Source organism: Pleurodeles waltl, chromosome 11 (assembly GCF_031143425.1).
Source record: "Pleurodeles waltl isolate 20211129_DDA chromosome 11, aPleWal1.hap1.20221129, whole genome shotgun sequence".
Classification (NCBI taxonomy): Eukaryota; Metazoa; Chordata; class Amphibia; order Caudata; family Salamandridae; genus Pleurodeles; species Pleurodeles waltl.
In genome coordinates this window covers 253,710,804-253,735,780 of record NC_090450.1, presented here as the reverse complement: position 1 = coordinate 253,735,780, position 24,977 = coordinate 253,710,804, and positions in this window count along the sequence as shown.

Sequence of the window (24,977 nt, the reverse complement as noted above, 5' to 3'; positions counted from 1 at the left end):
CAAAAAAAAAAGAAAGAGGAGCGGGCAAGGTCCTGAGTAAAGTGGACACTATAGGTCCCCGTGGAATGTTTATCATGCAGGTAAAATCTTGTGAAATTAATGTGAACTTCGCTTATTTTTCACTTAATATAGAGGTATCCTTTTAAATAATTTTGGCCTTTAGGAGACCGGTTTGAGCTGAAAATCGTCTCAAAAAGTATATTAAACCGCAGTGAGATAAAGAATAACTGTGAGAATCCCTTTTCAATATTAGTGATATGAAACAGGTGATGAGTGAAAAGTGAGTATATGGATACAGGGAAATAGAAAAAATGTTACTATGTTGTGGAAGTTAGTTACATAGAGAAACTGCTCGAAAAAAGAGTGTATGACATGCGATTTAAAGAATGTCTTTCATTGTCTGTGTTTAAAAATTAGGTAACATGTAGCCTATCAAGTGATGTGTACAGACACATTCGTAGGAAGAAATAGTTAAAATGCATCTTTATGATGTTATGTTTCATTTGGCAAATTGAAAGCATCACTGTATTTAGAAAACAAAGTTGTGCTGTGACAATAAAAACATGCGTAATCACTTTTTTCAATGCTGTGTCTAATTGGTTCTGACTACTTCAGGATATTGCATTGTTAAGACTTCATAATTGATTACTGTAATGCCTCATAAGAAACGGTCAAGGTGCAGTGATAAACCTTCAAGGTTTAAAGTTAACAGCAAGAACAGAATAAAAGAGTTTTAACAAACAAAATGGAGTACCCTTCTTACTGGGTAAAAACAAATCAAGAGCTACATTAAAAAATTGTTTGCACTAGAAAAAAATCATATCCATTTTCACTATTTTTGTTGCTTATGCAATACACACCTGCTCCAAAAGGGCATATCAAAAAACCTTTCAAGTGGTGAAAAAAAATTCAGATCCATTTGTACCATTTTTATTGCAATACAATACCGAAATGCTCAAACATTTTTTTCACAAGTTCACGTCACAGGAAACAATTGCAGAATCACACAGGACGAGAAAACAATTGGGGCTGATTACTTGTGAGTAATTTACACAAGTAAACTACTCACACACTTTTGAGTAACTTTACTACTTTTGGTGAGTGTAAAGTTACATAGTAGCACAGACCTACACATATACAACACTGAAAAAGGAAGGGAGTGAAGCCTGATTTATCATTTCAAGTTACTATAAAAAAAAGTAGTAAGTGTAGCACCACACATTGCCAACCATGAGAAAAATACTTTTAATATAATTTAATTATTATTCAAAATGTAGTTGAGTGTAGCATTTTTCTTTCATTAGTTCTACAACTAAATATAGGAAATATTTTTGCACCAGTATTTCATGTCAAATATACTTTAATAAACATTTTTCACTTTGAATACACAATTTTCCTTTTAATTTACCATAGGGAGACTCCGCAGTCAGGGTGGAGATCTTCACATAGTAAATCATTTTTTCTTTAGTTCTACATTTTAAATAAATATATAAAACAAATTTACCATAATATCTAACATAAAAACATTTTTTTAAACTTTGTACAATTTGAAAAAACGTTTTAAGTTTTCACTATACTTCACTATAAAGAGATCTACCTATGGTAAAGTATAGGAAAAGGTTGGCTCTACTTTAGCATAAACGGATCTCTGCCCTGACTGCGAAGTCACTTTGATGTGAAGTTTAGAGAAAAGTTAAAAAGTGTATTCAAATTGAAAAGTTAAAATATTTTTGATGTACAATATTAGTGTCCATGTTTTTATATATTTATTTATTTTATTTGCGTAACTAAAGGAAAGATGTTACAACACTATGAGCTCCATGTTGAATTACATTTTTAATTATCCAAACACATTAAATTACATTCAACTTATTTTCCTTAGGGATTAATTGGAAATACAATTCCACCTAAAGCAAAAATGATTTTTACTATGCATTAAAATACTAAAAAGTGTTGAATAGAATTAATTGAAAGTAAGTTCATTATATTTATTAAAACAGATTGGTAAATTATTTTTAAATCAATTGATTTATTGTTATTAAACTTTTTATAATTACATTACAAATATGTACTATCTTTATATTTTCTTTGCCATTAAATTATGTTTATTTATAGTTTAACTATTTCAGTTAATTTACTGTAAACATATTTCCTATTGGGATTTATTTCAAGTCCCTAACTTCCTTGATTTTATGTGGAGTGTTGCAGTCCCAATGGTTGGCAATTTGTGATGCTGGACTTACTCCATCTCTGTGCTGGAGTGCTTTACTACAGTTTTGGGTATATTGCAGTTGTAGTAACTATAAAAGTGTAGTTTGTGATTAGAAATGAGATTACTATTTTGAAGGCTCTGAAGCCTAACTCCACCCCACCCTGGCCCTCACTTGAACCTTCATTGTTTCTCTTTATTCCTCTCCACTTTAATAGCAAGTATTCTCCCTTTCCCAGTGCTCCTCTTTCTTCCTTCTGCAGTTTCTACAAGAATGTGTACTTCTATGTCGCTCTCAGGATAAGATCTCTGCACAAGCAAAGATAGAAGATGAAAAATGTGCAAATTCCACACATGGGATTGCAAGTCGCATTTTGCATAAAGTTTTGGAGTACTACAAAATGTACTACAAAATGCAGTTACTAAAATACATTGCATATTAAAATTTGATGTTTACATAATTAAAAAACAAAAACAACATTTAAAAAAGATAAGGTTTCATAAAAATATGTTAGTTTTAAATGAAAACAACAATTTTAAGCATAACAAACAGAAAAAATAAATTTAAAATTGTTCCTAATCATATTTCTGCATAACCCAAATATTGAACTCATAAAGTTTTAAATTATTATTAATAAAAATGCAAACATTTAAAAACAATATTAAAACTCCAAATTGCATAAAATATGTTTAAAAGGGTATAAATCACAATGATATTTTAAGTAATGATATTCAAACATAGTTTGAATAGCAATTATCTTGCTTGCAGCATTCTGACATGCAATATTTTTGACATCACAATATTAAAGCCTTGATATGTGTTCCTCATAATATTCTTTCCATGATATTTCATCAGAACATTCACTGACAGATGTCTCCATCCAGCCATAGAGGAGAACGAGGCAGAAGTATAGCATGGTTGCAAAGGCCCTTAATCTAAACAAGGAAATGGGTTCTCTTTGCCCTTTGTTTAGTAGTGAAAACATAATTGAACAGCATCTGTCTTCCTAAGTCCCACAGTCCTTGCCACAGAAGGGCACCAATTAAATAACTTCAGAAGGACAAAAACCTTAAATGTGTATGTAAATATCTCAAGGTTTTAAAATTGCCTAAATGCAAGCAATATAACATATATGCTTGCAATTATCATGTGTCTTTTTTGTACAAGATGCCACTTAACATATCATCGAGTGACACAATGCTAATCATTTAAAGTGCACAGTAACCTAGGTTCAACATTTCTCAAGACCCAATGTATACTTTCAAATTATTTATCTTCTATGGATTGCAAAAATAAATTCTGAATGATAGGAAATAAATAATTTAAGCAAATATTTATTCTGACCTCTTAGCTATATAATTGTTATAGTTGAATTGAGAACACAGGTTTGATTAATTTAAGCTTTCTTCAATGTGCTGTAGTATGGAGAACTGGTCAATACTGATATGCGGGCAGGCAACACAATGTAAATAATTACTTAATTGTCAATACCTCCTATTAATAGTTCTTATCTTGGGAATGAGAAGGGACATGGCAATGATGTATTTATTTACCAAAATCTGCATGTTTTGCCTTTTTTGGAAAGTTTTCCTGATTTGGCAGGTACAAACTGCAGATTTTTAATGAATTTGTGAATAGTGTTTTTGTGAATGAAGTGAGTGAATGGTGTAAATGAACTTTGTGTAAATGGTGTCGTGCATATTTTGGGTGGAAATGTGTGCACGTATGTCCTTGTGTAAATGATATTGTGAAAGTAATATGTCAATATACAATGTGACATGTTTAAACAAGGTGTTTGATGACTGGTAGCTAGTGCGAATTTGGGGGGAAAATCAGGCAAAAGTGGTCATGTAAAACATTAAGGGCTCACTTCACAAAGACGTTAATAGATTCCTCAGGTTACATCTACATTTGATTGTAGATTTATACATTTTGGAAAGCTCAGTGAATAGCTGAACTATTACAGGAAAGATCAGACTCACAGCTTTCCTTGATTATATGTAGTTACACATGCATATTTGAAAATGGTATGTGATTACATAAGTGTAAATGTGTACCAAATGTATCACCCACAAAGAAACCACTTCTTCTACTCCAATATGAAGGGTGTTCCTTGCACATTCCTGGAAAAGCATTTACTCATTTCTCTGACTGCAATAAATCTCCAACCATTTCCATGTTAGGAAAATGCTGAAAACTTGTAGAAATCACACAAATTCAATAGATTCTGGTTGTGCACAAACTTTCCCGAACATCCCTATCCTAGACCATCAACCTTTTGCCACTGAAGTAACTTTAATTTCACACAACATTATACTGAAGAAAACAAATATAAACCATGTCTAGTAGGGCTTATGAGTATAAATTAAAGTTCTGTTAAAACATGAATTGCATTTGTATATCAAGAAACCTGTTTGTCTGTTTCAAAAGTACATGCCAAAATGGCATTTGGAATCAAGCCTAAACTGTAAAAAAAAAGTTATAAGGACGGTGGCCTAGATCTAAGGGCATTCAAGTGGCACTGCTTAATTTTACACTCTGCTCAGGGCCATTTGTAATAGTAAGTAAATAAATGCCACAAGTGCCAATGCACCTTAGTAAATAGCACACAGGTTGTGTATATGTGCAAGAGTGTTTGAATGTAAGATTAAAGGAGTGAAAGTAACAGTAGATCAAGAAATGACTCAAAGGTGTGTGCATAATAAGACTGGTGACACCTTTCGAATGGGGTAAACTAAAAATTAACCCCTTTACCGCCAAGGACGTAATGGTTGCGTCCATTGCTGCGCCTGTGTGGCGCCATGGACGTAACCATTAAGCCATATACAGGCCCTCGGGGGAAGCGCTAGCGCCCCCCCCGAGGACCGCCCTCAGGTCAGGGCTGGAAGGGGAATCGCTTCCCCTTCCACCCCAGACCCCTGAGTGACGTCTGATGACGTCAGCACGCAAAAGCATGCTTCCAGCATGATTGCGGAAGAGAAATGCTTAGCATTTCTCTTCCGCTCAGGAGGAGGGGGCCAGCAGAGACATGAAAGGAAAGGAAAGGCCTTTCCTTTCATATCTCTGCAAGCATTACTGCTGCCCGATCGCTGAAATGCCTACTAGACATCAGGGAATTTTTGGTTTGTGAAATAAACATGAGGGCAGCGGCCCCTTGGGCAAGGGCTGCTCCCCAGGGGTGCAAATAATTTTTAGGCTATTTCAGCCCCCCCTGGGGGCAGAAAACCCCTAGACACCAGGGATTTTTTCTTCTTTTATGTTTAGTGAGCGACCTCTTCAGCAAGGGTAGCTCCCTGGGGGACCAAATTGTTTCTAGGCCATTTCTGCCCCCCTGGGGGCAGATCAGCCTAATATAATTAGGCCGATGTGCCACATGGGGGGCAGAAACCACTAGACACCAGGGATTTTTTTTTTTTAAATTAACATAAGGGGAGCGGCGCCTTGGGCAAGGGCCGCTCCCGGGGGGGGCAATAATTTTTAGCCCATTTCTGCCCCCCCTTGGGGGCAGATCGGCCTAATATAGTTAGGCCGATTTGTCCCCGGGGGGGCAGAAAACCCCCTAGACACCAGGGATTTTTTTTTTTTGTGTTTAGGGAGTGAACCCGTCAGCCAGGGTCAATCTCTGGGGGGCCAAATTGTTTCTAGAACATTTCTGCCCCCCCGGGGGCAGAAACCACTAGACGCCAGTTTTTTATTTTTTAAACTGAACATAAGGGGTTCGGCCCCTTGGGCAAGGGTCACTCCCCAGGGGAGCAAATATTTTTTAGGCCATTTCTGCTCCCCTGGGGGCAGATCGGACTAATGTAATTAGGCCGATTCTGCCCTCAGGGGGGCAGAAAACCCCCTAGACACCAGGGATTTTTTTTTTTCTTTTATGGTTAGGGAGTGACACCTTCAGCAAGGGTCGCTCCCTGGGGGGCCAAATTGTTTCTAGGCCATTTCTGCCCCCCCGGGGGCAGATCGGGCTATTTTAATTAGGCCGATCTGCCCCTAGGGGGGGACAGAAACCGCTAGACACCAGGGATTTTTTTTTATCTTATACTTAAGTATAAGGGGAGCGGCCCCTTGGGTAAGGGCCGCTCCCCAGGGGACAAATAATTTTTAGGCCATTTCTGCCCCCCGGGGGCAGATTGGGCTAATATAATTAGGCTGACCTGCCCCCAGAGGGGGCAGAAGACTCCTAGACACCAGGGATCATTTTTTTTTTCATTTATGTGTAGGGAGTGACCTCTTCGAAAAGGATCGCTCCCTGGGGGGCCAAATAGTTTTTAGGCCATTTCTGCCCCCCCCCCGGGCAGATCGGCCTAATATAATTAGGCTGATCTGCCCCGGGTGGGCAGAAACCACTAGACACCAGGGATTGGTGTGTGTGTATGTGTTTGTTTGGGGAGGGCTTCCCCTTGGGCAAGGGTCGCTCCCCATGGGAGCACATTACTGTTGGCCATATCTGCCCCCCTTGGGCCTATTTTTGAAGGCCCATCTGCCCTTAAGGGGGCAGAAAGCCCACCAGAGACCAGGGAAGATTTTTTTTCAAACAAGGGTAGGGGTATGGCCATACCACCACCCCAAAACATGGGGCTAAAATTGTTCTGCCCACCAGTGGGCAGATAGGGCAACTACCGCAGATCCCCACCCCAGGGGCCGGGGGGCAGAAAGTCTACTAGATGGCATGGAATTAAAAAAAAATAGTGGGGTGTTGGCTACCAACCAGTATGGGCCTGGTTATGCCCCCACAACAACTGAAGGGGGTAACAGTCTTCAGCTCTCCTCCCGCACAATCAAACATTTTATCCCACTGCACGCAAGAAGACATTTGATTATTTTGGCTTTTGGTTTTACATTTGGGCCATGAGAGCTTGGTAACTCTCAAAATCGTCCAACTTGGAATGTTGAGGGCTGCACTTTTTTTTACTTTGGGACGCTGTCATGTAGAAAAATCCACAAGACCCAGACACATCTGAAACCTAAACATCCGGTTTATTCTAGGGTGGTGTGCTTCACATGCACCCGCACAATTTTCTTAACCACAATGCTCTGAAAACGTCCAACTTTGCTGAAAATTACACATTTTTCCCACATTTTTGTGATGAAACCTTCCGGAATCTGCAGGAATCCACAAAATTCCTACCACCCAACATTGTCCCATCTATACCGATAAAAATTCTGCTGCACTTGTCAGCCTAAACATGTTTTTTTTCAAACTACCCTTTTGGACCCATTTTGGTTGCCCCTCAATGTTGACATGTTTTTGGCTCTTCTGTCACAGGCATTTGGCCCACCTACACAAGTGAGGTTTCATTTTTACTGGTAGACTGAGGTCAATTTTGGGTGGTAGGAAATTTGTCCCGGTGCGGTGATCCCACACAGAAATGTGGGAAAAAAGTGATTTTTTAGCAAAATCTGAGGTTTGCTGAGGATTCGGGGTAAGAAATCATTGGGGGATCCACGCAAGTCACACCTCCCTGGACTCCCTCGGGTGTCTAGTTTTCAGAAATGTCTGGGTTTTGATAGGTTTCCCTATATTGCTGCTGAGCCCAGGACCAAATATGCAGACTGGCCACCCAAAAACAGGTAGTTTTGTATTTGATCATTTTGATGTGTCCAGATTGTGTTTTGGGGCATTAACTGTCACGAGCACTAGGCCTACCCACACAAGTGAGGTATCATTTGTATCGTGAGACTTGGGGGAACTCTGGGTGTAAAGAAATTTGTGGCTCCTCTCAGATTCCAGAACTTTCTGGCACCGAAATGTGAGGAGAAAGTGTTTTTTTTAGCCAAATTTTGAGGTTTGCAAAGGATTCTGGGTAACAAAACTTGGTGAGAGCCCCACAAGTCACCCCATCTTGGATTCCCCTAGGTGTCTAGTTTTCAAAAAAGTACAGGTTTGGTAGGTTTCCCTAGGTGCCGGCTGAGCTAGAGGCCGAAATCCACAGGTAGGCACTTTGCAAAAAACAATTCTGTTTTCTTTGGGAAAATGTGATGTGTCCACATTGTGTTTTGGGGCATTTCCTGTCAAGGGCGCTAGGCCTATCCACACAAGTGAGGTATCATTTTTATCGGGACACTTGGGGGAACACTGGGTGGAAGGAAATTTGTGGTTACTCTCAGATTCCAGAACTTTCTGTCACCGAAATGTGAGGAGAAAGTGTTTTTTTAGCCAGATTTTGAGGTTTGCAAAGGATTCTGGGTAACAAAACCTGGTGAGAGCCCCACAAGTCACCCCATCTTGGATTCCCCTAGGTGTCTAGTTTTCAAAATGCGTACGTTTTGTAGGTTTCCCTAGGTGCCGGCTGAGCTAGAGGCCAAAATCAACAGGTAGGCACTTTGCAAAAAACACCTCTGTTTTCTTTGGGAAAATATGATGTGTCCACGTTGTGTTTTGGGGCATTTCCTGTTGCGGGCGCTAGGCTTATCTACAAAAGTGAGGCATCATTTTTATCGGGACACTTGAGGGAACGCTGGGTGGAAGGAATTTGTGGCTCCTCTCAGACTCCAGAACTTTTTGTCACCAAAATGTGAGGACAAAGGTTTTTTTAAGCCAAATTTTGAGGTTTGCAAAGGATTCTGGGTAACAAAACCTGGTGAGATCCCCGCCCCATCTTGGATTCTCCTGGTGTCTAGTTTTCAAAATGCGTACGTTTTGTAGGTTTCCCTAGGTGCCGGCTGAGCTAGAGGCCAAAATCCACCTGTAGGCACTTTGCAAAAAACACCTCTGTTTTCTTTGGGAAAATGTGAAGTGTCCACGTTGTGTTTTGGGGCATTTTCTGTTGCGGGCGCTAGGCCTACCCACACCAGTGAGGTATCACTTTTAGCGGGAGACTTGGGGAAATGCTGGGTGGAAGGATATTTGTGGCTTCTCTCAGATTCCAGAACTTTCTGTCACCGAAATGTGAGGAGAAAGTGTTTTTTAGCCAGATTTTGAGGTTTGCAAAGGATTCTGGGTAACAAAACCTGGTAAGAGCCCCACAAGTCACCCCATCTTGGATTCCCCTAGGTGTCTAGTCTTCAAAAATACACAGGTTTGGTAGGTTTCCCTAGGTGCCGGCTGAGCTAGAGGACAAAATCCATAGGTAGGCACTTTGCAAAAAATACCTCTGTTTTCTTTTGGAAAATGTGATGTGTCCACATTGTGTTTTGGGGCATTTCCTGTCGCGGCGCTAGGCTTACCCAACCAAGTGAGGCACCATTTTTATTGGGAAACTTGGGGGAAAGCTGGGTGGAAGGAAATTTGTGGTTCCTCTGAGATTCCACAACTTTCTGTCACCGAAATGTGAGGAGAAAGTGTTTTTTTAGCCAAATTATGAGGTTTGCAAAGGATTCTGGGTAACAAAACCTGGTAAGAGCCCCACAAGTCACCCCATCTTGGATTCCACTAGGTGTCTAGTTAAAAAATGCACAGGTTTGGTAGGTTTCCCTAGGTGCCGACTGAGCTAGAGGCCAAAATCCACAGGCAGGCACTTTGCAAAAAACACCTCTGTTTTCTTTGGGAAAGTGTGATGTGTCCACATTGTGGTTTGGGGCATTTCCTGTCACAGGCGCTAGGCCTACCCACACAAGTGAGGTATCATTTTTATCAGGAGACTTGGGGAAATGCTGGGTGGAAGGAAATCTGTGGCTCCTCTCAGATTCCAGAACTTTATGTCACCGCAATGAGAGGAGAAAGTGTTTTTTTGGCCCCATTTTGAGGTTTGTAAAGGATTCTGGGTAACAGAACCTGGTCAGAGCCCTACAAGTCACCCCATCTTGGATTCTCCTAGGTGTCTAGTTTTCACAAATGCACAGGTTTGGTAGGTTTCCCTGGGATCCCGGCTGAGCTAGAGACCAAAATCCACAGGTATGCACTTTGCAAAAAACACCTCTGTTTTCTTTGGGAAAGTGTGATGTGTCCACGTTGTGTTTTGGGGCATTTCCTGTCGCGGCGCTAGGCTTACCCAACCAAGTGAGGCATCATTTTTATCGGGAGACTTGGGGGATAGCGGGTGGAAGGAAATTTGTGGTTCCTCTCAGATTCCAGAACTTTCTGTCACCAAAATGTGAGGAGAAAGTGTTTTTTTAGCCAAATTATGAGGTTTGCAAAGGATTCTGGGTAACAAAACCTGGTAAGAGCCCCAAAAGTCACCCCATCTTGGATTCCACTAGGTGTCTAGTTAAAAAATGCACAGGTTTGGTAGGTTTCCCTAGGTGCCGACTGAGCTAGAGGCCAAAATCCACAGGCAGGCACTTTGCAAAAAACACCTCTGTTTTCTTTGGGAAAGTGTGATGTGTCCACGTTGTGGTTTGGGGCATTTCCTGTCACAGGCGCTAGGCCTACCCACACAAGTGAGGTATCATTTTTATCAGGAGACTTGGGGAAATGCTGAGTAGAAGGAAATCTGTGGCTCCTCTCAGATTCCAGAACTTTATGTCACCGCAATGAGAGGAGAAAGTGTTTTTTTGGCCCCATTTTGAGGTTTGTAAAGGATTCTGGGTAACAGAACCTGGTCAGAGCCCTACAAGTCACCCCATCTTGGATTCTCCTAGGTGTCTAGTTTTCACAAATGCACAGGTTTGGTAGGTTTCCCTGGGATTCCGGCTGAGCTAGAGACCAAAATCCACAGGTATGCACTTTGCAAAAAACACCTCTGTTTTCTTTGGGAAAGTGTGATGTGTCCACGTTGTGTTTTGGGGCATTTCCTGTCGCGGCGCTAGGCTTACCCAACCAAGTGAGGCATCATTTTTATCGGGAGACTTGGGGGATAGCGGGTGGAAGGAAATTTGTGGTTCCTCTCAGATTCCAGAACTTTCTGTCACCAAAATGTGAGGAGAAAGTGTTTTTTTAGCCAAATTTTGAGGTTTGCATAGGATTCTGGGTAACAAAACCTGGTGAGAGCCCCACAAGTCACCCCATCTTGGATTCCCCTAGGTGTCTAGTTTTCACAAATGCACAGGTTTGGTAGGTTTCCCTAGGATCCCGGCTGAGCTAGAGGCCAAAATCCACAGGAAGGCACTTTGCAAAAAACACCTCTGTTTTATGTGGGAAAATGTGATATGTCCACGTTGTGTTTTGGGGCATTTCCTGTCGTGGGTGCTAGGCCTACCCTCACAACTGAGGTATAATTTTTATCAGGAGACTTGGGGGAACGCTGGGTGGAAGGAAATTTGTTGCTACTCTCTTATTCCAGAACTTTCTGTCACCAAAATGTGAGGAGAAAGTGTTTTTTTAGCCAAATTTTGAGGTTGGCAAAGGTTTCTGGGTAATAAAACCTGGCGAGAACCCCACAGGTCACCCCATCTTGGATTTCCCTAGGTGTCTAGTTTTCAAACATGCACAGGTTTGGTAGGTTTACCTAGGTGCCAGCTGAGCTAGAGGCCGAAATCCACAAAGGAGGCACTTTGCTAAAAACACCTCTGTTTTCTTTGGGAAAATGTGATGTGTCCACGTTGAGTTTTGGGGCATTTCCTGTTGCAGGCGCTAGGCCTACCCACGCAAGTGGGGTATAATTTGTATCCAGAGACTTGGGGAAATGCTGGGTAGAAGGAAATTTGTGGCACCTCAGATTCCAGCACCTTCTGTCACCGAAATGTGAGGAGAAAGTGTTTTTGTAGCCAAATTTTGAGGTTTGCAAAGGATTCTGGGTAACAAAACCTGGTGAGAGCCCCACAAGCCACCCCATCTTGGATTCCCCTAGGTGTCTAGTCTTCAAAAATGCCCAGGTTTGGTAGGGGTCCGTTGGTGGTGGCTGAGCTAGAGGCCAAAATACAGAAGTAGGCACTTTGCAAAAAACACCTCTTTATTCTTTGGAAAAATGTGATGTGTCTACGTTGTGTTTTGGGGCATTTCCTGTCACAGCGCTAGGCTTACCCACAGAAGTGAGGTATCATTTTTATTTGGAGACTTGGGGGGACACTGGGTGGAAGGAAATTTGTGGCTCCTCTCAGATTCCAGAACTTTCTGTCACCGAAATGTGAGGAGGAAGTGGTTTTTGAGCCAAATTTTGAGGTTTGCAAAGGATTCTGGGTAACAAAACCTGATAAGAGCCCCACAAGTCACCCCATCTTGGATTCCCCTAAGTGTCTAGTTTTAAAAAAGGCACAGGTTTGGTAGGTTTCCCTAGGTGCCGGCTGAGCTAGAGACCAAAATCCACAGGTAGGCACTTTGCAAAAAACACCTCTGTTTTCTTTGGGAAAGTGTGATGTGTCCACGTTGTGTTTTGGGGCATTTCCTGTCACGGGCACTAGGCCTACCCACACAAGTGAGGTATAATTTTTATGGGGAGACTTGGGGAAATGCTGAGTGGAAGGAAATCTGTGGCTCCTCTCAGATTCCAGAACTTTCTGTCACCGAAATGAGAGGAGAAAGTGTTTTCTTGGCCACATTTTGAAGTTTGCAAAGGATTCTGAGTTACAGAACCTGGTCAGAGCACTACAAGTCACCAGATCTTGGATTCCCCTAGGTGTCTAGGTTTCATAAATGCACAGGTTTGGTAGGTTTCCCTTGGTGGTGGCTGAGCTAGAGGCCAAAATTCAGAGGTAGGCACTTTGCAAAAAACACCCATTTTTTCTTTTGAAAAATGTGATGTGTCTATGTTGTGTTTTGGGGCATTTCCTGTCGCGGCGCTAGGCTTATCCACAGAAGTGAGGTATCATTTTTATTTCGAGACTTGGGAGAACGGTGGGTGGAAGGAAATTTGTGGCTCCTCTCAGATTCCAGAACTTTCTAACACCGAAATGTGAGGAGAAAGTGTTTTTTTAGCCAAATTTTGAGGTTTGCAAAGGATTCTGGGCAACAAAACCTGGTGAGAGCCCCACAATTCACCCCATCTTGGATTCCCCTAGGTGTCTAGTTTTAAAAAATGCACAGGTTTGGTAGGTTTCCCTAGGTGCCAGCTGAGCTAGAGACCAAAATCCACAGGTATGCACTTTGCAAAAAACACCTCTGTTTTCTTTGGGAAAGTGTGATGTGTCCACGTTGTGTTTTGGGGCCTTTCCTGTCACGGGCACTAGGCCTACCCACATAAGTGAGATATCATTTGTATCGGGAGACTTGGGAAAATACTGGGTGGAAGGAAATCTGTGGCTCCTCTCATATTCCAGAACTTTCTGTCACCGAAATTTGAGGAGAAAGTGGTTTTTTAGGAACATTTTGAGGTTGGCAAAAGTTTCTGGGTAACAAAACCTTCTGAGAGCCCCACAAGTCACCCCATCTTGGATTTCCCTAGGTGTCTAGTTTTCAAAAATGCACAGGTTTGGTAGGTTTACCTAGGTGCCGGCTGAGCTAGAGGCCAAAATCCACAAAGGAGGCACTTTGCTAAAAACACCTCTGTTTTCTTTGGGAAAATGTGATGTATCCATGTTGTGTTTTGGGGCATTTCCTGTTGCAGGCGATAGGCCGACCCAAACAAGTGAGGTATCATTTTTATCCGGAGACTTGGGGAAATGCTGGGTGGAAGGAAATTTGTGGCTCCTCTCAGATTCCAGAACCTTCTGTCACCGAAATGTGAGGAGAAAGTGTTTTTGTAGCCAAATTTTGAGGTTTGCAAAGGATTTTGGGTAACAAAACCTGGTGAGAGCCCCACAAATCACCCTATCTTGGATTTCCCTAGGTGTCTAGTTTTCAAAAATACCTAGGTTTGGTAGGTGTCCCTTGGTGGTGGCTGAGCTAGAGGCCAAAATCAAGAGGTAGGCATTTTGCAAAAAACACCACTTTTTTCTTTGGAAAAATGTGATGTGTCTATGTTGTGTTTGGGGGCATTTCCTATCGCGGCGCTAGGCTTACCCACAGAAGTGAGGTATCATTTTTATTTGGAGACTTGGGGGAACGCTGGGTGGAAGGAAATTTGTGGCTCCTCTCAGATTCCAGAACTTTCTGTCACCGAAATGTAAGGAGAAAGTGTTTTTTTAGCCAAATTTTGAGGTTTGCAAAGGATTCTGGGTAACAAAACCTGGTGAGAGCCTCACAAGTCACCCCATCTTGGATTCCCCTAGGTCTCTAGTTTTCAAAAATGCACAGGTTTGGTAGGTTTCCCTATGTGCCGGCTGAGCTAGCGGCCAAAATCCACAGGTAGGCACTTTGCTAAAAACACCTCTGTTTTCTTTGGGAAAATGTGATGTATCCACGTTGTGTTTTGGGGCCTTTCCTGTCACGGGCACTAGGCCTACCCACACAAGTGAGGTATAATTTTTATCTGGAGACTTGAGGAAATACTGGGTGGAAGGAAATATGTGGCTCCTCTGAGATTCCAGAACTTTCTGTCACCGAAATGTGAGGAGAAAGTGTTTTTTTAGCCAAATTTTGAGGTTGGCAAAGGTTTCTGGGTAACAAAACCTGGTGAGAGCCCCACAAGTAACCCCATCTTGGATTTCCCTAGGTGTCTAGTTTTCAAAAATGCACAGATTTGGTAGGTTTACCTAGGTGCCGGTTGAGCTAGAGGACGAAATCCATAAAGGAGGCATTTTGTTAAAAACACCTCTGTTTTCTTTGGGAAAATGTGATGTGTCCACGTTGTCATTGGGGCATTTCCTGTTGTAGGCGCTAGGCCTACCCACACAAGTGAGGTATCATTTTTATCCGGAGACTTGGGGAAATGCTGGGTGGAAGGAAATTTGTGGCTCCTCTCAGATTCCAGAACTTTCTGTCACCGAAATGTGAAGAGAAAGTGTTTGTTTAGCCAAATTTTCAGCTTTGCAAAGGATTTTGGGTAACAAAACCTGGTGAGAGCCCCAGAAGTCACCCCATATTGGATTTCCCTATGAGTATAGTTTTCACAAAGGCACAGGTTTGGTAGGTTTACCTAGGTGCCGGCTGAGGTAGAGGCCAAAATCCACAAAGGAGGCACTTTGCTAAAAACACCTCGGTTTTCTTTGGGAAAATGTGATGTGTCCACGTTGTGTTTTGGGGCATTTCCTGTTGCAGGCGCTAGGTCTACCCAAACAAGTGAGGTATAATTTTTATCAGGAGACGTGGGGAAATGCTGGGTGGAAGGAAATTTGTGGCTCCTCTCAGATTCCAGAACCTTCTGTCACTGAAATGTGAGGAGAAAGTGTTTTTGTAGCCAAATTTAGAGGTTTGCAAAGGATTTTGGGTAACAAAACCTGGTGAGAGCCCCACAAGTCACCCTATCTTGGATTTCCCTAGGTGTCTAGTTTTCAAAAATGCTCAGGTTTGGTAGGTTTCCCTGGGTTGTGGCTGAGCTAGAGACCGAAATCCAGAGGTAGGCACTTTGCAAAAAACACCACTTTTTTCTTTGGAAAAATGTGATGTGTCTACATTGTGTTTTGGGGCATTTCCTGTCGCGGCGCTAGTCTTACCCACAGAAGTGAGGTATCATTTTTATTTGGAGACTTGGGGAAACGCTGGGTGGAAGGAAATTTGTGGCTCCTCTCAGATTCCAGAACTTTCTGCCACCGAAATGTGAGGAGAAAGTGTTTTTTTAGCCAAATTTTGAGGTTTGCAAAGGATTCTGGGTAACAAAACTTGGTAAGAGTCCCACAAGTCACCCCATCTTGGATTTCCCTAGGTGTCTAGTTTTAAAAAATGCACAGGTTTGGTAGGTTTACCTAGGTGCCGGTTGAGCTAGAGGACGAAATCCATAAAGGAGGCATTTTGCTAAAAACACCTCTGTTTTCTTTGGGAAAATGTCATGTGTCCACATTGTGTTTTGGGGCATTTCCTGTTGCAGGCGCTAGGCCTACCCACACAAGTGAGGTATCATTTTTATCCGGAGACTTGGGGAAATTCTGTGTGGAAGAAAATTTGTGGCTCCTCTCAGATTCCAGAACTTTCTGTCACCGAAATGTGAAGAGAAAGTGTTTGTTTAGCCAAATTTTGAGGTTTGCAAAGGATTTTGGGTAACAAAACCTGGTGAGAGCCCCACAAGTCACCCCATCTTGGAATTCCCTAGGAGTCTAGTTTTAAAAAATGCACAGATTTGGTAGGTTTCCCTAGGTGCCGGCTGAGCTAGAGGCCACAATCCACAGGTAGGCACTTTGCAAAAAACACCTCTGTTTTCTTTGGGAAAATGGGATGTGTCCACATTGTGTTTTGGGGACTTTCCTGTTGAAGGCGATAGGCCTACCCACACCAGTGAGGTATCATTTTTATGGGGAGACTTGGGGAAATGCTAGGTGGAAGGAAATGTGTGGCTCCTCTCAGATTCCAGAACTTTCTGTCACCGAAATGAGAGGAAAACATTTTTTTTGGTCTCATTTTGAGGTTTGCAAAGGATTCTTGGTAATAGAACCTGGTCAGAGCCCCACATGTCATCACATTGTGGATTACCCCAGGTGTCTAGTTTTCAAAAATGTGCAGGTTTGGTAGGTTTACCTAGGATCCCGGCTGAACTAGAGGCCAAAAAAAAAAAAACTTTGCAAAAAACACCTCTGTTTTCTTTGGGAAAATGTGATGTGTCAATGTTGTGTTTTGGGGCATTTCCTGTCGTGGGCGCTAGGCCTACCGCACGACTGAGGTATCATTTTTATCGGGAGACTAGGGTGAACGCCGGGTAGAGGGAAATTTGTGACTCCTCTCAGATTCCAGAACTTTCTGTCACCGAAATGTGAGGAGAAAGTGATTTTTGTAGCCAGATTTTGAGGTTTGCAAAGGATTCTGGGTAACAGAACCTGGTCAGAGCCCCACAAGTCACCCCATCGTGAATCACACTAGGTGTCTAGTTTTCAAAAATGCACAGGTTTGGTAGGTTTCCCTAGGTGCCGGCTGAACTAGAAGCCAAAATCCACAGGAAGGCACTTTGCAAAAAACACCTCTGTTTTCTTTGGGAAAATTTGATGTGTCCATGTTGTGTTTTGGGGAATTTCCTTTTGTAGGCGCTATGCCTACCCACACAAGTGAGGTATAATTTTTGTTGGGAGACTTGGGGAAATGATGGGTGGAAGGAAATTTGTGGCTCCACTCAGATTCCAGAACTTTCTGTCACCGAAATGAGAGGAGAAAGTGTTTTTTTGGCCACATTTTGAGGTTTGCAACGGATTCTGGGTAACAGAACCTGGTCAGAGCCCTACAAGTCACCGCATCTTGGATTCCCCTAGGTGTCTAGTTTTCAAAAATGCACATGTTTGGTAGGTTTACCTAGGATCCCGGCTGAAGTAGAGGCCAAGATCAACAGGTAGGCACTTTGCAAAAAACACCTCTGTTTTCTTTGGGAAAATGTGATGTGTCAATGTTGTGTTTTGGGGCATTTCCTGTCGTGGGCGCTAGGCCTACCGCACAACTGAGGTATCATTTTTATCGGGAGACTAGGGTGAACGCCGGGTAGAAGGAAATTTGTGGCTCCTCTCAGATTCCAGAACTTTCTGTCACCGAAATGTGAGGAGAAAGTGCTTTTTGTAGCCAAATTTTGAGGTCTGCAAAGGATTTTGGGTAATAAAACCTGGTGAAAGCCCCACAAGTCACCCCATCTTGGATTTACTTAGGTGGCTTGTTTTAAAAAATGCACAGGTTTGGTAGGTTTCCCTAGGTGCCGGCTGAACTAGAGGCCAAAATCCACAGGTAGGCACTTTGCAAAAAACACCTCTGTTTTCTTTGGGAAAATTTGAGGTGTAAATGTTGTGTTTTGGGGCATTTCCTGTCGTGGGCGCTAGGCCTACCGCACAACTCAGGTATCATTTTTATCGGGAGACTAGGGTGAACGCCGGGTAGAGGGAAATTTGTGACTCCTCTCAGATTCCAGAACTTTCTGTCACCGAAATGTGAGGAGAAAGTGATTTTTGTAGCCAGATTTTGAGGTTTGCAAAGGATTCTGGGTAACAGAACGTGGTCAGAGCCCCACAAGTCACCCCATCGTGAATCACACTAGGTGTCTAGTTTTCAAAAATGCACAGGTGTAGGAGGCTGGACTGGCTTGTAGTGAGTACCAAGGGGTACTTGCACCTTGCACCAGGCCCAGTTATCCCTTATTAGTGTATAGGGTGTCTAGCAGCTTAGGCTGATAGATAATGGTAGCTTAGCAGAGCAGCTTAGGCTGAACTAGGAGACGTGTGAAGCTACTACAGTACCACTTAGTGTCATATGCACAATATCATAAGAAAACACAATACACAGTTATACTAAAAATAAAGGTACTTTATTTTTATGACAATATGCCAAAGTATCTTAGAGTGTACCCTCAGTGAGAGGATAGGAAATATACACAAGATATATATACACAATAGCAAAAATATGCAGTATAGTCTTAGAAAACAGTGCAAACAATGTATAGTTACAATAGGATGCAATGGGGAAACATAGGGATAGGGGCAACACAAACCATATACTCCAAAAGTGGAATGCGAACCACGAATGGACCCCAAACCTATGTGACCTTGTAGAGGGTCGCTGGGACTATTAGAAAATAGTGAGAGTTAGAAAAATAACCCTCCCCAAGACCCTGAAAAGTGAGTGCAAAGTGCACTAAAGTTCCCCTAAGGACAAAGAAGTCGTGTTAGAGGAATAATGCAGGAAAGACACAAACCAGCAATGCAACAACTGTGGATTTCCAATCTAGGGTACCTGTGGAACAAGGGGACCAAGTCCAAAAGTAACAAGCAAGTCGGAGATGGGCAGATGCCCAGGAAATGCCAGCTGCGGGTGCAAAGAAGCTTCTACTGGACAGAAGAAGCTGAGGTTTCTGCAGGACGAAAAGGGCTAGAGACTTCCCCTTTGGTGGACGGATCCCACTCGCCGTGGAGAGTTGGGCAGAAGTGTTTTCCTGCCGAAAGAACGCTAAGAAGCCTTGCTAGCTGCAAATCGTCCGGTTAGCATTTTTGGACGCTGCTGAGGCCCAGGAGGGACCAGGAGATCGCAAATTGGACCAGCAGAGAGAGGGGACGTCGAGCAAGACAAGGAGCCCTCTCTAAAGCAGGTAGCACCCGGAGAAGTGCCAGAAACAGGCACTACCAGGATGCGTGAAATGGTGCTCGCCGAAGTTGCACAAAGGAGTCTCACGTCGCCGGAGACCAACTTAGAAAGTCGTGCAATGCAGGTTAGAGTGCCGTGGACCCCGGCTTGGCTGTGCACAAAGGATTTCCGCCGGAAGTGCACAGGGGCCAGAGTAGCTGCAAAAGTCGCGGTTCCCAGCAATGCAGCCCAGCGAGGTGAGGCAAGGACTTACCTCCACCAAACTTGGACTGAAGAGTCACTGGACTGTGGGGGTCACTTGGACAGAGTCGCTGGATTCGAGGGACCTCGCTCGTTGTGCTGAGAGGAGACCCAAGGGACCGGTAATGCAGCTTTTTGGTGCCTGCGGTTGCAGGGGGAAGATTCCGTCGACCCACGGGAGATTTATTCAGAGCTTCTGGTGCAGAGAAGAGGCAGACTACCCCCACAGCATGCACAAGCAGGAAAACAGTCGAGAAGGCGGCAGGATCAGCGTTACAGTGTTGCAGTAGTCGTCTTTGCTACTATGTTGCAGGTTTGCAGGCTTCCAGCGCGGTCAGCAGTCGATTCCTTGGCAGAAGGTGAAGAGAGAGATGCAGAGGAACTCGGATGAGCTCTTGCATTCGTTATCTAAAGTTTCCCCAGAGACAGAGACCCTAAATAGCCAGAAAAGAGGGTTTGGCTACCTAGGAGAGAGGATAGGCTAGCAACACCTGAAGGAGCCTATCACAAGGAGTCTCTGACGTCACCTGGTGGCACTGGCCACTCAGAGCAGTCCAGTGTGCCAGCAGCACCTCTGTTTCCAAGATGGCAGAGGTCTGGAGCACACTGGAGGAGCTCTGGACACCTCCCAGGGGAGGTGCAGGTCAGGGGAGTGGTCACTCCCCTTTCCTTTGTCCAGTTTCGCGCCAGAGCAGGGGCTAAGGGGTCCCTGAACCGGTGTAGACTGGCTTATGCAGAATTGGGCACATCTGTGCCCAACAAAGCATTTCCAGAGGCTGGGGGAGGCTACTCCTCCCCTGCCTTCACACCATTTTCCAAAGGGAGAGGGTGTAACACCCTCTCTCAGAGGAAGTTCTTTGTTCTGCCATCCTGGGCCAGGCCTGGCTGGACCCCAGGAGGGCAGATGCCTGTCTGAGGGGTTGGCAGCAGCAGCAGCTGCAGTGAAACCCCAGGAAGGGCAGTTTGGCAGTACCAGGGACTGTGCTACAGACCACTGGGATCATGGGATTGTGCCAACTATGCCAGGATGGCATAGAGGGGGCAATTCCATGATCATAGACATGTTACATGGCCATATTCGGAGTTACCATTGTGAGGCTACATATAGGTAGTGACCTATATGTAGTGCACGCGTGTAATGGTGTCCCCGCACCCACAAAGTTCAGGGAATTGGCTCTGAACAATGTGAGGGAACCTTGGCTAGTGCCAGGGTGCCCTCACACTAAGTAACTTTGCACCTAACCTTTACCAGGTAAAGGTTAGACATATAGGTGACTTATAAGTTACTTAAGTGCAGTGTAAAATGGCTGTGAAATAACGTGGACATTATTTCACTCAGGCTGCAGTGGCAGGCCTGTGTAAGAATTGTCAGAGCTCCCTATGGGAGCTAAAAGAAATGCTGCAGCCCATAGGGATCTCCTGGAACCCCAATACCCTGGGTACCTCAGTACCATATACTAGGGAATTATAAGGGTGTTCCAGTAAGCCAATGTAAATTGGTAAAAATGGTCACTAACCTGTTAGTGACAATTTGGAAAGAAATGAGAGAGCATAACCACTGAGGTTCTGGTTAGCAGAGCCTCAGTGAGACAGTTAGGCACCACACAGGGAACACATACATATAGGCCACAACCTTATGAGCACTGGGGTCCTGACTAGCAGGGTCCCAGTGACACATAACAAACATACTGAAAACATAGGGTTTTCACTATGAGCACTGGGCCCTGGCTAGCAGGATCCCAGTGAGACAGTGAAAACACCCTGACATACACTCACAAACAGGCCAAAAGTGGGGGTAACAAGGCTAGAAAGAGGTTACTTTCTCACACAACCCCCCCCCCCCAAACGAAGGACAATAAGGCTAACCTTGGCCAGTTGAGACTTTATTGTCTAAGTGGTGATAAGTAGAGAGTAGCTCTGCAATAGACTGGTTACTCCCTTTATCATCCACTATATGGTTACTTCCCTGTGGGGATGTAAACCACCCTGTTTGAAGTTTTTTTAGCTAAGCAACAATGTGAAGATGTATTTTCAGAGTTTCTATCAGTAAGTTTTAGTTTAGAGCAGTGGGAATTGTCCACTGAACCTATTTGTAGTGATGGAAATGCCAGACAGGGATGCTGTCTCAGAAAAGCCATAGCTGGGCAAAAACTTTGTCCATATGGCTGGAAGAGAGAACAGGGATGCTGTTTCTCTTGGGTTGGAGCAGGGCAGGGCTGCTGTCCTATCAGCTCCACACTAGGGCAGGGATGCTGTCCTAAGTGTTGTGAGGCAGTGCAGGGTTTCTGCACTAAAGTTTCTCTGGGAGGGTTGGAGGGATGCTCCATGTTAACTAAAATGGTGCTCTTTTTCTCACCAATGTTAGTTATCCCACAGAGAGGTACTTCCACCTCAGGGAGTCCAGTTTTGCCAACTGATGATTCCCTTGGAACAGGTGCCACCCCAGGAGAGGTTTCTCCCACCACAGGAATGGTATCCTGAATGGTAGAGTGGTTAGGGGATACTGTGATACCCTTTTTACCTGTTGTTGGAGAGGGATCCTGAGTTTTCAGGCCTTCTCTCCTTTGCTTTTTCATTTCAGTAGAAATGAGAGGGAACAATTCCTCAGGGATGCCCAGCATGGCTGCATGGGCATAAAACTCTACATCAGCCCAACCTGAGGCCTGTAGGTCATTACCTAAGAGACAGTCTACAGGTAAGCTAGGTGATACCACCACCTGCTTAGGGCCAGTAACTCCACCCCAACTAAACTGAATTATAGCTAAGGGAAGAAACTTAGTGGAGTTATGGACATCAATAATCTTATACTGTTGTCCAATGATGTGTTGATCAGGGTGCACTAGGTTTTCAGTCACCAAAGTGATACTGGCACCTGTGTCCCTGTAGGCCAAGGCCTCAACACCATTTATTGAAACTGTCTGCCTGTACTTATCCATTGTAAGGGGACAAGCAGCCAGTGTGGCAAGGCCAATGCCACTAGGTGTGACAGAAACTGTCTTGGGACTGACTACCCCAGTTTCTACTATGGACCCAAAAGTGAACCCAACTACACCCTTAACTTGACTGTTGCCAGCAGTCCCACCACTAGTACCACTACTGCTAGGGGCACTAGAGCTTGATGTATTAGTGGTGGTAGGCTCAGGAGGTTTACCTGGACAGGAATTATCCCCTGGCCTATGGCCTCTGTATTTACACACAAAGCACCAAGGCTTTTTAATGTGTGCAGGTTGAGAAGAAGAGGAAGAATTAGTTTTATCCCCACCCTCTGAAGAGTGTTTAAGACTTGAAGTGGGATCTTTGGTTTTACCCTTATCCCCATGCTCATCTTGAGATTTTTCACCATCTTTCTTCTTATTGCCATCTTTGTCACCCCCTGTATGAACTTTTCTGTTCACCCTTGTTCTGACCCATTTGTCTGCCTTCTTTCCCAATTCTTGGGGAGAGGTCAGATCAGAGTCTACCAGGTACTGGTGCAACAAATCAGACACACAATTATTAAGTATATACTCTCTCAGGATTGTGTTATACAGGCTTTCATAATCAGTAACTTTACTGCCATGTAACCACCCCTCCAAGGCCTTCACTGAATGGTCAATGAAATCAACCCAGTCTTGTGAAGACTCCTTTTTGGTCTCTCTGAACTTTATCCTGTATTGTTCAGTGGTTAAGCCATAACCATCCAGGAGTGCATTCTTAAGAACTGTAAAATTATTGGCATCACTTTCTTTCACAGTAAGGAGCCTATCCCTACCTTTTCCACTAAGTGATAGCCATAGGATAGCAGCCCACTGCCTTTGAGGGACATCCTGTACAACACAGGCCCTCTCAAGTGCAGCAAACCACTTGTTAATGTCATCCCCCTCCTTATAAGGGGGAACTATCTTGTGCAGATTCCTGGAATCATGCTCTTTTGCAGGATGACTATGGGGAATACTGCTGCTGCCACCATGGGTTTCTAAACCCAGTTTCTGTCTCTCCTTCTCTACTTCTAAAGTCTGTCTATCCAAATCCAGCTGTTGCTTCTTGAGCTTCAGTCTGGTTTGTTCCACTCTCAATCTATTGAGTTCCCTTTCTAACAATCTGTCATCAGGGTGGGTGGGAGGGACATGCCTTGAAACAGAAGTATGGTGAGAATGGACAGAAGGAGACCTGTCCCTTACAGAAGCCACCCTAACAGCTTGGCTAACAGCCACATCACTACCAGTATGGTGAGAATAAATGCTTTTGCTATGATGTGAGACAACACTATTTATATGGTGTGGCTCATCATCATTACCAACTATGCTAGACTGTCTAGTAATGGGCAGGCTAGGAAGTTTCTTTCCTGAATCTTTTCCTGGGGAAGTCCCTGGATCAGATTGAGAACCATTAGCTACTTTTTCACCAGATTGGGCACTTATGGCCTTATCCTGTACTCTAAGCATGTTAATTAACAGTTCTAAGGAAGGATTCTTCCCTACACTCAAACCTCTCTCTATGCAGAGATTCCTTGCTCCTTTCCAGCTAAGGTGATCATATGCAAGTTTGGACAGATCAACATTTTGGCCTGTGCCAGACATTTTTAGAGAGAGTTAAAGTGATAGTAAAAGATAAAAAGTTTGTCAGAGCTTTTAGAAAGACAGAGAAAAAAAAACTTTTTAATCTTTTTAGAACTTTTTAGAAAGTTAGAAGTACTTTTCAGAACTTAGAAAAGAGTGAAAAGAGGAAATGCAAAACTTTTTGGCTATGTGTATATACACTGACCTTGTTTTGTATATTTTTCTCTTATGAAAAGTACAATGACAAGAGTGGTAAGTAGTCTCAAAGCACTTGTCCCACCGCTGCACAACCAATGTAGGAGGCTGGACTGGTTTGTAGTGAGTACCAAGGGGTACTTGCACCTTGCACCAGGCCCAGTTATCCCTTATTAGTGTATAGGGTGTCTAGCAGCTTAGGCTGATAGATAATGGTAGCTTAGCAGAGCAGCTTAGGCTGAACTAGGAGACGTGTGAAGCTACTACAGTACCACTTAGTGTCATATGCACAATATCATAAGAAAACACAATACACAGTTATACTAAAAATAAAGGTACTTTATTTTTATGACAATATGCCAAAGTATCTTAGAGTGTACCCTCAGTGAGAGGATAGGAAATATACACAAGATATATATACACAATAGCAAAAATATGCAGTATAGTCTTAGAAAACAGTGCAAACAATGTATAGTTACAATAGGATGCAATGGGGAAACATAGGGATAGGGGCAACACAAACCATATACTCCAAAAGTGGAATGCGAACCACGAATGGACCCCAAACCTATGTGACCTTGTAGAGGGTCGCTGGGACTATTAGAAAATAGTGAGAGTTAGAAAAATAACCCTCCCCAAGACCCTGAAAAGTGAGTGCAAAGTGCACTAAAGTTCCCCTAAGGACAAAGAAGTTGTGTTAGAGGAATAATGCAGGAAAGACACAAACCAGCAATGCAACAACTGTGGATTTCCAATCTAGGGTACCTGTGGAACAAGGAGACCAAGTCCAAAAGTAACAAGCAAGTCGGAGATGGGCAGATGCCCAGGAAATGCCAGCTGCGGGTGCAAAGAAGCTTCTACTGGACAGAAGAAGCTGAGGTTTCTGCAGGAACGAAAAGGGCTAGAGACTTCCCCTTTGGTGGACGGATCCCACTTGCCGTGGAGAGTTGGGGAGAAGTGTTT